Source organism: Quercus lobata, chromosome 9 (genome assembly GCF_001633185.2).
Source record: "Quercus lobata isolate SW786 chromosome 9, ValleyOak3.0 Primary Assembly, whole genome shotgun sequence".
NCBI lineage: Eukaryota > Viridiplantae > Streptophyta > Magnoliopsida > Fagales > Fagaceae > Quercus > Quercus lobata.
In genome coordinates, this window is record NC_044912.1 from 42,704,768 (window position 1) to 42,719,967 (window position 15,200).

The 15,200-nt window shown below is 35.7% G+C and overlaps 1 pseudogene; it reads left to right on the top strand.

Moving 5' to 3' along the window:
• The first annotated feature begins 11,366 nt into the window (after positions 1-11,366).
• Positions 11,367-14,830, top strand: LOC115961789 (annotated as a pseudogene).
• The last annotated feature ends 370 nt before the right edge of the window (positions 14,831-15,200 follow it).

Sequence of the window (15,200 nt, forward strand, 5' to 3'; positions counted from 1 at the left end):
CACATTTAAATGTTGTTTTGAAACCTCATCTTTTGAAACATAATGGTTTTCAAGAAAATCAAAAAACAAAATATGTTTTTTCAATTGATTCATCATTTCCAACCATTTTCTTTTGACACGATCTTTTTCAGACTGAGCAAAATTATTTTGGAAATATTTTCTCTTGGTTCTGTTTGTTGCAAGCATAAACTCATTGTACAAAGAATCCCAATCAATTTCAAAATCATCATTTAAAATAGTCAAAACTCTTAATTGATTTTGGTAAACAGGAGGATTTTCAATAGGAGAATCAAAATCAGATGTAGTAACAGAAACAGTGTCTTCCTCATCTTCATTAGCAGTTTTACTAAATGGAGTGGAAGTTTCAGATTTAGTAGAATAGTAAACAGAGCTAATTTGAGATTTATCACTCGAAATACCTTTTAGCTTTAAATCAGAGGATGTTTCCAAATTCTTTTTCAAAAATTCATTGATCTCTCGATCTCTTTTTGAAATACTTTCAGATCCAGCAAAGGAATGTCTTCCTTCGTTGATCCTCAAAGGTGGATTGTTTTGAAAACTTATTTTAACAGTACCATCAAGATATTGTTGAATATGAGTAAGATCAAGTTCATCAAAAATGGGTTTAGCAAGAGGGGTTTCTTGTTCTAACAACCAATCATTAGGAAGTTTAACATCTTGCCATTGAATCATTTTTGGAACTTGAATTTTAGCATCAGGAGTTGAACATTGAATTAACATAGTTTTACCCGAAGGTTCTCTAGGAATCATAACACAAGGATTCATTTGAGTACCCATTAGTTTATAATAAATGCGGTAGATCAAAGCAAAAGGCTTACTACCTTCTTCCATATGATAACCAGATGAAGCAATATTCAATGTCAATGCTTTAACAATATTAGGATCATCCAAAGTAAGAGTAAGATCAGGATAACAATTAAAATAAACAGGACCATCATACATAGAAGCAGTAATCATATCAAGAATGCTATCTTTAAAAATCTTAAATCTAGCATCTCTTAAACACATGAGAACAGAAGCATTAATACCCTTTCGGGTAAGTGGTTTAATAGCAACTTAAACCATACCAATATGCAAATAACTGAATTTTTTAGCAGCAAGGAAGTCATTAATATTCTTTTTAGTAAACAAACAGCATTTTTCATGAATTCTCGAAATAGAGAAAATTTGTTCAACAGTTCTAGCTTTGTAAGTTGAATGAAAAGTACTTTCAACAAAACTAGTTTTATAAATAGTTTTAGTATCAACTTTAGGAATAGTCCATTTACGAAAATCAGAGTAAGAACATAGATGTGCACTGTACTAGACATCAAAAAATTATCATTATTGTCTTTAATTATCGTAGTAGTCATGCACTACTACACTTTGTCTTTGTTTGCCTCTCTCTTTTAGATGGTCAAAATTTCCTCATATACCTATGACTTTAGAATCTACTCCCGCACACACTAAACATAGAACAATCTTAGAATTGTCACTAAAACTCCAATCTTATGACAATTTTTTGGTTTGGGCTTAAGCTTAGATTAAGTCCTATGTAAATTAAACAAAGTGAACCCTAACTAAACACTAGCTCAATAGTACAGCATAATAATAGTTGGAGTAAAAAAAATGAGAATTTTATCAATAGAAATTTAAATGAATTTTGGGCATTTGTTTAAAGAAAACTTATATTTGTTCTTTACTATCAAGTCAAGACACCGGTTGTGTTTTGGTGTAAATGTGATTTGAATCCTAAATCTATTATTTAACTCTAAGAGACTTTACTGGACTTTACTAGCAAACCTAACTTGAATCCATAATCCATCTCTTTATTACATGTTTGTTCAAAAAAAATTTAATTTCAATGTTATCCTGCAAAATGTCTACAAATTAGTATATTATTAATTTCATTTACTATTTCTAAGCATATTATGCATTTATGCAAAGTTCTTTTTTTTACTATATACAATGATCATATAATAATTGAAACATTTCTGACTTGCAAAATCTCAAACTACAAATAAAAAAGATATATCCAATAGAAGAATAAAAAGAAACCAAAATTTTTTTAAATAATATTTCAACAGCTTTTTTTTTTGTGTGAATTATAAAATTTGATTTGCTTTCAAATGATTGTACCAATAACATAATAAAAGTGAATATATATAATATAATTACCGTTAATAATTCATGTATTGAACGGATTAGCTACTAGTTATGACTTGTGAATATATGTAAGAAAAAATTGAAAAAATTTGTATTGATTATACATAGAATAAATCTATGTAATAATTGCTGAGAGTCTATGAATCTATGATTGCTACACAGACTTTCGAATTCAACATTGGTTTAAGATATTTCCTTGAATGGTTAATAAAAAAAATTATTCTAACTTTACCCTCTTCCTAGATGTACCTCTTATCCCTTTTTTAAAAAATTAATTTCTAACTTAGTGTAAGATGGAAATATATCTATCTAATCATATCAAAATCTATCTTCTTGCTATACTAGTGGACCCAAGCTCTGAATGGGGAATTAAAATATTAACAATTGAATTGACAGAGAGAAATAAAAACTAAATTAAAACGTGATTGTACGTAGTCATTGCCATTGGCAGCTAAATCTTTCTTCACTAAAAAAAAGATGGATATTTTTTCATGGTAGGGCAGGCTCATAGATTTTGTAGTCGATGTTATAATTGTAACACACTAATACACGATGATGAGCACTCAATTACAAACTTTATCTTTAAAAAACAATATTATTTTAAATTTAGGGACACTGTTGACTGTCTGTAATCTATAGGGGTGTGCGCGGTTCGGTCGGCTCGGTTTTTTTTCAAATTGGTTACCGAACCGATAAGGATCAGTTTTGTAATAATTAAAACCGATGCATACCAATTAGGGTCGGTTTTCCAACTTATAGCAGTGTGGTTTGATCGGCTCAGTTTAATCAGTTTGGTCGGTTTGAAACATTAACAAATTTTTTTTTTTAAATCTGTTCAACCTATAAAAAAAAAATCTGTTCAACAGAAACTTTATAAAAAAACCTGTTCACCCAAACAGTAATGTTCCAAAATCTGTCCAAAACCTGTCCAAACAATTTCACAGTTTCACTATCCAAAAAAAACATTACAAACATAGTAAGTCTAATGACAAACAAAAAGCAACATAGTAAGTCTGAAAAATTGGATACCAACTAAGTGCTAAATCAGTGTTCCTAATCTAAGATTTGGAAGGATTAATTTAAATAACGGTAATGGAACTTCTATTAAGTCTGTTTATTTAATCAAAATAAAAGCACCACTCACAAATGGCCTATTACAAACATAGTAAGTCTAATGACAAACAAAAATTCACAACTTTTGAGCTGAGATACTGTAATCCATGTACAATAAAAATAGTATCAAATAGTGAGTTTATGTAAATAAGTAACATAGAGTAGTGGGCTTAATTACATCTCCAACTTGTGTCTCTATACATTGATTTAATAAATATAAGAAACATAGCATAGTGGGCTTAATTACACAATACACCTAACTCATAGCTTGGCTTTGTTTTTGCCGATTGTCCATAACTCATACACTATGCAACATTGAAAAAGAAAATTGTCCACCCCACAGACTCCCCCCACTCGAGTGCAAAGTGCGTTCAACAAGTAAAAAGAAAATAGGCAAATCAGAAAAGCACATCCGAACACAAACCAAACAGAAAAGCAAACTGCTTTCCTTAGTTTCAACAAATAAGCAAATTAGAAAAGCACATTCGAACACAAAACAAACAGCACAAACTGTTTTCCAAGGTTGCAAGAAGTCATCACAAACAAACGGAGCTGTAATCTAGAATATGATTATAATGTATAATTCCTTCATTAGTAGAGTTCTGAAACTGACTCACCAATTCCGAGCGGCAAGAGGCTAGAGGCGAGAGCGAGAAAGAGAGTTAAGGGTTATGAGATAGAATAGAGTGAATTTATACTGAGGGAAATCTGAAAACCTAGCATAAACGGTGCCGTTTTGTGTGTGTGTGTGTGTGTTTTTTTTTTTTTTATAATTTATAATAATACCAGTACGACGACGCTTTAGTAAAAAAAATTAAAAAGGATATTGGGTCTGGGTGTAAACGACACCATAAGCAGCAGAAGCAAAGAGATATGCCTTCATTGGTTCGGTTTGGCTCTCACTCGGTGCTGCGTTTCCTTCTCCGATGTCCTCACCGCACCGGCATCAAAACTACGTTCGTGTTCTGATCACCGGCATCGGCTCCATCGGTCGATGGCAGTGGCGGTGCGGGAAGGTCGGTGCCGGTCGGTCTTGTCGGCTTTGGTGAAGGTTTACATAGTCCTAATCTGTACCCTATTTGTATGTCTGATCCAGACATACAATTAGAGAAGCTTAACTTGCTTAATTTAAAATAATAATAATTAAAACCCTTAATCCTTTATTGAAAATTATACTATGACCATTTACTGTATTTAAGTAAAAGCATGCAACATATGTTATTTTCTAAGGTGTTGTTGTTTTTCTTGATTTCCCAATTAAAGTAGGGCTAATTTAGTAAAATCATGCTAACTTAAACAATGCCCATGCAGACTTAACGGGTGCTGTCCAGCACCATTTTTTCACTCTTTTGGATTATTGGTTGACTAGGCATGGTGTAGACGATATGATTTGTGCCTGCTCTGTTTCTAGCCTTTCACGTGAATCTGCATTTCTTTTTTTGTGTTGACTGGCTTGAGCAGAGTGTAGTTGGATTTCGAATGCCAAACAGTTAAAATATTCTTTACATAGTACTTGAGTTTGTAAAACTCGAGTCCCTTGTGACATTTTTTAATTGAAATAATCCACAAACTCGAGTTTCTTAAACTCAAGTTTCAAAAAAGTGATATATTATTAAATATTTCCCAAATAGTGGTAAAACACTAATAATTTTGGCCCACAGTGATATTTGGCCATTTTCACCATTTATTTTATAAGTAATATATTCTTTTAATTTTCTTTATACTTTAATTCATAATTCATAATTTTGTAAATGTAGGGATGCGTTTGGATCTTAGGCCCAAGGTATAATTGGATCCAAGCCCAATAAGCCCAATACAATAAATTTGTAGAGAGTGAGTTGAAAAACTAGGTTTTAATGAATAGGACAACAGTTATAATGGAGTTTAAAGGATAATCAAACAAAAATGGACTAGATTTCTCAAAGTAAATTGGTCCTCAACACAATCCGAGGAGGTCTGTTCTAATATATATTGATTGAGAATGGTTACAGATATGGTTCAAGCTGCTACTGTGCTTTCTCTTATAAATTTCTAATCTCTTCTTTGTTAGGGGTCCCTTACATTATATATCTTCCTTCCAATGATCTTGGCCCTCCATTTGTTGATCATCCAGGCCACTATTTGAGTGCTTGTCACATCGGACACCCTCTCTGGCCCTTTATGAGTTGGGATAGTCAATGCAGCATTGTTCAGGGGTCTTCTCCATATAAATGCCGCCAGAAAGTTAGCTGCAGAGCATTCAATGCGGTGGCAGTAGCTTTCTCTTAGATATTTCCTGACTCTCATTCTTCTAGTACGTTCATAATACACGCCCCTATCAGTGAAGCTTCCTGGAAGGTCACTTTGAGTGACAGGATATACATTCGATCTCTGCTTCGTTTATCCGAGGAGACACTCCTCCTCGGACCACCTTTCCCAACCTTTCTGTCTACATGTTATTTATGGGACTTTGAGCTTAACACCTTTACTACTGTTTATTCGTCCTCAGACCAATCAACATTCTAAGCCAAGGCGCAAGGCCCTTAACATCTTGGGGTTCCGAGGTGGTTGTAAACTATTAATTGCCTTAATCTGATCGGGGTTAACTTCAATTTCCTTGTGAGTTACCATGTAGCCCAGATACTTGCCTAACCCCACACCAAAAGAGCATTTGAAAGCATTAAGGCACAACTTGTGTTTCCTCAGAATTTCAAAAATGTTCCCAAGATCTCCCACATGTCCGGACACTACCTTACTCTTCACCACCATATCGTCTATATAGACCTCAATACTCTTGCCCAACTGTGGTTTAAACATCCTAGTCATCATCCTTTGATAGGTAGACCCTGCATTTTTCAAACCAAAGGGCATCACTTTGTAATGGTATTTTCCAGTGGGAATGACAAAAACTGTTTTTTCTTGATCACCCAGGGCTAGTGATATCTGGTGGTACCCTTGAAAGGCATCTATGAAGCTCATCCAAGAATGACCTACATGATGAGAATCACAAAGCATTCAAGGATCCATTGCATATTCCAGTTGGGCCTATTACTAAAGCAAGATCCAAGAAGATCAAAGAAGCACTTAATGGGCTGATTCAAGAGATTTGGGCTGATTCTAACGCAGGACATTCCAAGCTTGGCCCAAAGAAAGATGAAGGTGTAATAAATTTAATTCAAGCTATTGAGGGCTGATCTGCTTTGATTAGGCGTGATTTATGGCGTGGATTAATGGTTGATTGACTTTCCAGCCCCATATTAGTTAATAGCCATTTTTCCTATTCTGTAACTTATTATTTTAGACCAAATCTACCTTAATTTTAGGCTTTTATTATTTAGAGAGTTTTTTAGCTATTTTCCTATTTTGGATATGCTAATTTCAGACCAAATAAACTTTTATTTAGGGTTTTATTATTTACTACGTTTTTCATATTTTCTATTTTTCAGTCATGCCTTATAAGTAGCATGCACTCATTGTAATAGAGATAATTATTGAATAAAAATCAGAAAAGGTGAGGCTTTGCTCTTCTTTTGGTTCTTCAAGAACTGTGAACTTATCAGGGATTCTTCCTTGTGGCGTTCAAACTTTATACATTTGGTTCGTGATTCAATTATAATCATTGGGTCAAGGTGTTACTTATGCATTTGGTTCGCGTTTCACTTATAAACATTGGGTCAGGGTTTTCTATCAAAATTTGAATTTTAGCTTTCTTGGGCAAGTATTCCAATATTTTTGTTGGTCTCAAAGTGTGTCTATTGAGGTTCGCATCATTTGAATAGAAAATATGAAAAACGTAGTAAATAATAAAACCCTAAATAAAAGTTGATTTGGTCTGAAATTAGCATATCCAAAATAGGAAAATAGCTAAAAAAACGTTCTAAATAATAAAAGCCTAAAATTAAGGTAGATTTGGTCTAAAATAATAAGTTCCAGAATAGGAAAAATGGCTATTAACTTATATGGGGCTGGAAAGTCAATCAGCCATTAATCCACGCCATAAATCACGCCCAATCAAAGCAAATCAGCCCTCAATAGCTTGGATTAAATTTATTACACCTTTATCTTTCTTTGGGCCAAGCTTGGAATGTCCTGCGTTAGAATCAGCCCAAATCTCTTGAATCAGCCCCTTAAGTGCTTCTTTGATCTTCTTGGATCTTACTTTAGTAATAGGCCTAACTGGAATATGCAATGGATCCTTGAATGCTTTGTGATTCTCATCACTACAGTTGCATCCACCAGCTGGTCTATTTTAGGTATAGGGAAGGGATCTTTTGGGTAAGCCTTATTTAGATCTATGAAGTTTACACACACTAGCCACTTCCCATTCTTTTTTTCACTACCACAATATTGGCCAGCCACTTAGGGTAGAATACCTCCTTGATAGCCCCTGCCTGCTTAAGCTTCATCACCTCGTCTTTGACAACATCAAAATGATCCTTGGATGAGCGCCAAGGTGGTTGCTTCTTGGGGGTGACAGATGGATTAACATTTAAATGATGGCAAATGAAGCTCGGATTCACCCCTAGGGCTTCGTAGACGTTCCATGCAAACACATCAACATTTCTCCTAAGAAACTCTATTAGCTTTTTCTTCTCTTGAGGAGGCAGCTGAGCTTCGACCTGAAAGAACTTCTTCAGATCATCACCAACAACAACCATCTCTAAATCTTCACATTTTGCCTCCTTGGTTGATCCATAGATAGGCAACACTAGAGCTTTTAATTGCCATAAGCCCTTTTCAGTAGAGGCTGAGGACTTAGTTTCGACCTGATGTAATATGGCAGCCACTAGGCACTACCTAGCCGAGGACTAACTCCTAACAATCTCTTCAATTTGGCCCCTCGACGCATATTTTACCTTCTAGTGCAAAGTAGAAGAGACAGCTCCTAGGGCATGAAGTTAGGGTCTGGTCACAATGGTTGTGTAGGGGAATAAGCATCCACCACGATGAAGTCCACCTCTACCACTGTTGAACCAGCCTGCACGGGTAGTCTGATCTAACCCCTAGGAACGACAACCTTGCCGTCAAAACTCACCAAAGGAGAGTTATAGGCTGTTAAGTCCTTGAGTCTTATTTAGCCCCCTGTACAGGTCGGCATACATAATCTCAGCGCCACTGCCTTGGTCCACCGTCACCCTCTTCCTGTCATACCCCTCAATCTTGAGTGTGACCACCAAAGCATCATTATGGGGCTGTATGGTTCCGATCTTATCCTCATCTGAAAAACTTAGTGTCGGTTGGATATCAACTTTATCCCTCTTCGGCTCCAGATTAGTGTCCTCGACGGACAGCCGAGCCATAGACATCACCCTGGAGGGATAAGACCCGGTCCTCCCTGAGGCAGCAAACATGACATTTATCGTGCCTAAAGGAGGTCTTGAAGAAGCATCTCTGCAAGGCTTTGAATTTGCTTGGCTCTACTGACCACTGGAATGATGCAAAAACTGCTTTAATTTTCCTTCTCGAACCAACTGGTCCAGTTGATCCCACAAATTTCTACAGTCCTTAGTAGTGTGCCCCTGGTCTTGGTGGTATTGGCAATAAAGGCTCTAATTGTGCCTCAAGGGATTTCTTGCCATCTTGTTTGGCCATTTGAAGAACGGCTCATTCTTAATCTTCTCTAGGACCTGATCTATCGGTTCTTAGAATATCGCATTGACCACTTGGGCATTGGCAGGCCCCGACTGCCTAGCAAAGTCCCTTCGAGGTCGGTTGTTATTGTATTGGTTCGACCTAAAATCCCTCATCTCTTGAGGGATAACCTTAGCCTTACCTTTCCCTTACTGCTGGTCTTCCTCGACCCTCTTATACTTGTCAATCTAGTCCATGAGTTTGCGCACACTGGTGATAGGCTTTCCCGTCAAAGACTTCCTTAAACCGTGCTCGGTTGGGAGGCCGACCTTGAAAGTACTGATGGTCATGTTATCAAAGTCACCATCTATCTCATTGAACATCTCCCAGTATCTGTCTGAATATATCTTTAGGGTTTCCCCCTTTCACATGGATAAGGATAGTAGGAAACCCAAGGGCTAAGGAACCCTGCTACAAGTAATAAAATGAGAGCCAAATGCTTAGGTGAGCCCCTTGAAGGAATTTATGGAACCTACTCCCAGGCCATCAAACTATCTCATCGCCATGGGTCCTAGGCTAGATGGGAACACCTTACACATCAAGGCCTCGTTTTTGGAATGGACGGTCATTCTTTGGTTAAAGTGGCTCACATGCTCCACAAGATTTGTTCAACCATTGTAAATGGTGAACGTTGGCTGATTGAGCCGCCGAGGAAGTTTTGCCTCTTCAATCTTGTGTGTGAAGGGCGAGTTGGAAATTTGGTTCAACGCCTTGCTCATAGCATCATTTCCCAGACCTTTGCGAGGTGGGCTTCTATACCTATGTTTGTGATGGTGCTCCTCACCATAGGAGAAAGATTCGCTAGGTGGGGTTTTTTACCTTCGTTCATAAGTAGTATTTTCTCCATCATCAGAGGAAACGCCAGAGTTGGAAGGGGTTCGCTTTCGCTGTGCATGGCGTAACTCCTTTAAATGGTCAATCTCCCTTTGCATGGCTCTGTTGTTCTGCTCCTGAGAGACGTAAATTCCAACTCAACAGTGGCTTCTACTAGTATATGTAGTGTGCACACTACCCTCTTGATCTCTCCTACGTTCAAGATTGAGGAAATCATTTTGTCGTTGGGACCTCGTGGATTCTTGTTGATGAGGACCTGATCCTACCATAGTTAACCGTTGCACTCACTATCACACAAGTTCTTCCCACAGACGGCGTCAATTGTAGGGACGCATTTGGATCTTAGGCCCAAGGTATAATTGGATCCAAACCCAATAAACCCAATACAATAAATTTGTAGAGAGTGGGTTGGAAAACTAAGTTCTAATAAATAGGACAACAGTTATAATGGAGTTTAAAGGATAATCAAATAGAAATGGACTAGATTTCTCAAAGTAAATTGGTTCTCGGCACAATCCGAGGAGGTCTGTTCTAATATATATTGATTGAGAATGGTTACAAATATGGTTCAAGCTTCTACAGTGCTTTCTCTTATAAATTTCCAATCTCTTCTTTGTCAGGGGTCCCTTACATTGTATATCTCCCTTCCAATGATCTTGTACCTCCATTTGTTGATCATCCAAGCCACTACTTGAGTGCTTGTCGCATCGGACACCCTCTTTGGCCCTTTGTAAGTTAGGACCAAAGCAGCACTGTTCAGGGGTCTTCTCCACATAAATGCGGCCATAAAGTTAGCTCCAGAACATTCAATGCGGTGGCAGTAGCTTTCTCTTAAATATTTCCTAGCTCTCATTCTTCCAGTACGTTCGTAATGCACGCTACTATCAATGAAGTTTCCTGGAAGGTCACTTTGAGTGACAGGATATGCATTCAATCTGTGCTTCGTTTATCCGAGGAGACACTCCTCCTTGAACCACATTTCCCAACCTTTCTGTCTGCATGTTATTTATGGGACTCTGATCTTAACACCCTTACTACTGTTTATTCGTCCTCGGACCAATATATGATTTTGGGCCCTTATCCCTAAAGTAAACTTTTCAAGCTTGAATAGTAGAATTCCTCTAATATGAACTTTTTGGAACACATGAACGAAGAATGTCATGTCATATATTGCATTGACGTTGAACCACGCATCTTTGCCTGTACAACATGTAAGAGATATGACTAAAGAATGTCATATACAATATATAGCACTGACGTTGATGACCCATATATGTGAGTACAACATATAAGACAAAACTTTTGCTTCTCTTCCTTTTAGATATCATAGAATTTTAATTTATGACATTTGTTTTATGGTGATTATTCTTTATCATTAGATCTAAGACATTAATTAATTTTCAGAATAAGCAAGATTTAATTTCCGGACTCTTATTGGATAACAAAAAAAACTTTAAAACCTGCACTAAGACAAAACTTTTACTTCACATGTTAAACATGATAAATTATAATAGTCCATAGATATACAAATGAGAGTCTCCCAAGCCAAGCAATATATAAAGGCATTTATGTAACGTAATGTTTCTAAGCAATAACTGCCTAGAAACCATAATAAGCTGTACCAAAGGCCTTCGTCAGTGGCTCTCAACCTCCTGGCTTCACTCCCTATTTCTATTTGCAATTTCCCAATAGAAGCTTTCCCATCTAAAGGTCCCATCCATCTCAAGTCACTTGTAACAAGCAGAAATGGCATTGTTCCTGTTGGTCCTGTCCAATGCATGGCCAACAGCAAAATTTCAAAGAGCACAGATATTGTTCGGAGATCTACAAATTACCAAGCTCCTATTTGGAACTATGATTACATCCAGTCACTGAGAAGTGAATACGTGGTACATAATTAATATATAATATTGTTTTCATTGTTAGATTTACTAGTACTTTTGAATTATTGCCCGAAACTGATCATTGGGGTTATGTTAATGATAAAATTGTGATGTAGGGAGAAGTGCACACAGGGAAAATTAACAAGTTGAAGGGACAAGTGACTATGATGCTTCAAAAAGTGGTGGATCCTTTAGAGCAACTGGAGCTGATAGATATCTTGCAAAAACTAGGATTGTTTTATCACTTTGAGTGTGAAATGAAGAGAATGTTGGAAGTTCTATACAACAATGATCATGGTGATGAGTGGAAGGAGGAGAATTTATATGCAATAGCTCTTGAATTTTGACTACTTAGACAACATGGATACAGGGTGTCCGAAGGTAATTAAGAAAATATTTGATTTCACAGATGGATATTTATTATTGACCAATGTTTTTGAACTACAGGGCACTTTTGCCTCCTTATTTTTTAGATTGTTTTCATTTTTACATTTTATGTTTCAAAATTTTCATTTTTTCTTTTTCTTTTTTAATATTTTATTTTGTTTTCATATTGACCACATATATTTTTATTAGTAATTTGATTGTTATTCTGTTAAGTTGTGATACCCCAAATTGTCCAAATATAATTGGATTGGATTATTTGAGTGTGTGTTATGTGGGCGTGTGCTAATTCTCACATCGAGAGTTTATTATGTGGATCTTGTATATATAACTAATTATGAGGAGTTTTAATTGCAACTTGACTAGTCATTTTAGAGTGTAATTAAGCATAGATGTGGTTAGCATTTTAATCAGGTTGCGATATAATGGTCAATGTAAAAATAAAAGCAATCACGAAAGGTGAAAGTCAAAAGTGTATTTTAGTCATGTTTTTAATAGATACCCCAAAAGTGCACAAATTAAGGAAAATTCAATAATTATTTGTTAGTAACTAAGCAAAAAACCAAAAACAATAACCTAGTCCTAAAGTTTTCAAGTCAACTATAGACTCTCAACAAATTAGTCAAGATCGACCACATATATTCTTTTTGTCTATTTATTCTATATGAAGCTATAGTTTCTGTCACTTCTTTAATTGATAAATATATTTTTTATTATTTCTATTGACGACAAAAGTGCACAAAAAACAATAAAAATAGATACAACTTACTTTAATTTGGATTTGTGCATCAATGAATTTTAGATAACTATAATTTTTTATGTAAAAAATAGAGTACATTATAGATCATAATTATATATTCAATATTTGATTTGATAACATGCTTCTTGAGCCCCTAGAACACCCATTATAACTGTTGGGTTGCTGAGTGCAGAAGTTTTTGATAGTTTCATGGAGGAAGGGAGTTTCAAGGGATATCTTTGTGATTATACCAAGGGAATTCTATCCTTGTATGAAGCCTCATTCCTTTGGTTAGAAGGTGGAAAATATCTTAGAGGAAGCAAGAGAATTCTCAAAGAAACATCTCCAAGAATTTATCATCCAGAATAAAGATCAAAATCTTTCTATCATAGTGAGCCATGCCTTGGAGCTTCCACTACACTGGAGGATATCAAGGGTGGAAGCGAGATGGTTCATTGATGTATATAGGAGCAGAGAAGACATGAACCCTATCTTGCTTGAGCTTGCAAAATTGGATTTCAACATGGTGCAAGCAACCCACCAAGAAGATATCAAGCAAGTGTCAAGGTCAAAAGCTTGTTAATTCTCATTCTATAAATTTAGCTACATTTGATATATAATTCCTGGTTGGTAACATATTTATTGACGGCCCTCGGAACTTCCAAGTTAGAAGGATGACAATATAGAATTTAAAGCATACACTAATAAATACTAAAATTAAAATCAAATCTCATGGCAACATGAACAAATAATTAAATCAATTATAGCCTAAATTTTAAACTTAAAGCTAGTGTTCAACTTAGCTATTTTGAAAGGTAAGAAAATGCATTGATATAAAAATAAAATTGACATTCCCTTGTTTGGTTCAAATAAAGGTGGTGTAGGAGCATTGGCCTTGCAGAAAAGTTGAGCTTTGTGAGGAATAAGCTAACAGAGAGTTTCTTCTGGACAGTGGGGTGTACATTTCATCCTCGATTTAGTTATTCTCGAAGAATCTCAACGAAGGTCAATCTACTCATTACGGTAATAGATGATATCTATGATGTGTTTGGCACTTTGGATGAACTTGAGCTCTTCACGAATGCTGTTGAGAGGTTAGTTTTAATGGTAATATGCCTTAAATGCTTCAAAGTTATATTTGACGTAATGATTTAAGTGCACTCTTTGTGATTTCAGATGGAATATCAATGCAATGGATGGGCTCCCAGATTACATGAAGCTATGTTTCCTTGCTCTACACAATTCAGTTAATGAAATGGCTTTTGATACACTAAAGGAACAAGGATTCCACATCATTCAATATTTTAAAAAAGCAGTATGACATTGACTTATAAATTCATCTATATTAATCCTTCAGTATTTTCTTCTTGAACACATGATCGACTACCTCTAATTCATTGTTCCATCATAAATTTTTCAGTGGGTAGATATATGTAGGGCTTATTTGTTGGAAGCAAAGTGGTACTATAATGGATATACACCGAGCCTTCAAGAGTACCTTGAGAATGCATGTTTTCCAGTAGCGGTACCAATTATACTATTGAATGCTTATTTTTCAGTCACAGATCCAATAACAAAGGAAGCCTTAGATTTCTTGGAAGAATGCCTCAACATAGTCCGTTACTCATCAATAATTGTACAACTTGCAGATGATCTTGGAACATCTACAGTATGTAGAACATACTATCCTAAGATTTTCATCAAATAGAATTTCATATAGTCATTAAACCCTTATGATCTTTTTTTTTTTTTTTTTTTGGGTGAATCAGGATGAGTTAGAAAGAGGTGATGTCCTTAAATCAGTCCAGTGTTACATGAATGAAACTGGTGCTAGTGAAGAAGATGCCCGTGAATACATTAGATATTTGATTAGTGAAACATGGAGGAAGATGAATGAATAACGAGATGCAACTTCTCCCTTGTCTGAAACATTTATTGAAATTGTATTCAACCTTGGAAGGATGGCTCAGTGCATGTGCATGGAGCTGGAAACCATGAAACTAAGGATCGTTTATCATCATTATTTGTTCAGCCCATTCCAATATATAAAGATCGACATGATGAATTATTGACATATAAGGATGCAGATTTGAAGTTTTAACTCATCAATTGTATTACATTTTATTATTGAGATTTGTGAGTTAGTTTGTTTCTGTAGGAGTTTTGTTATGTTTGTGAGTTTTAGGAATGTTGTTTGTGTGAGATGTGAGAGTTTGAGAGTACGTTTAGTTTGTCAAGTCTGATTGAGTGTGGTTGTAATCCATGTAGACCATGTCATTGATTGTGAACTTTGGTTGGCGTTATACATGGACGTAGGCTTGGATTTGACCAAACCACGTTAAATATTTTTCTTTTGTTTGATCACTTTATTTTTTTATTTGTGTGAATGCACTTTCACTAGTCCTAAATCACAACAAATCTATATATTACTAAAAGTTGAAATGTAGCCTTTAATGTTGTTGCTCTCACAT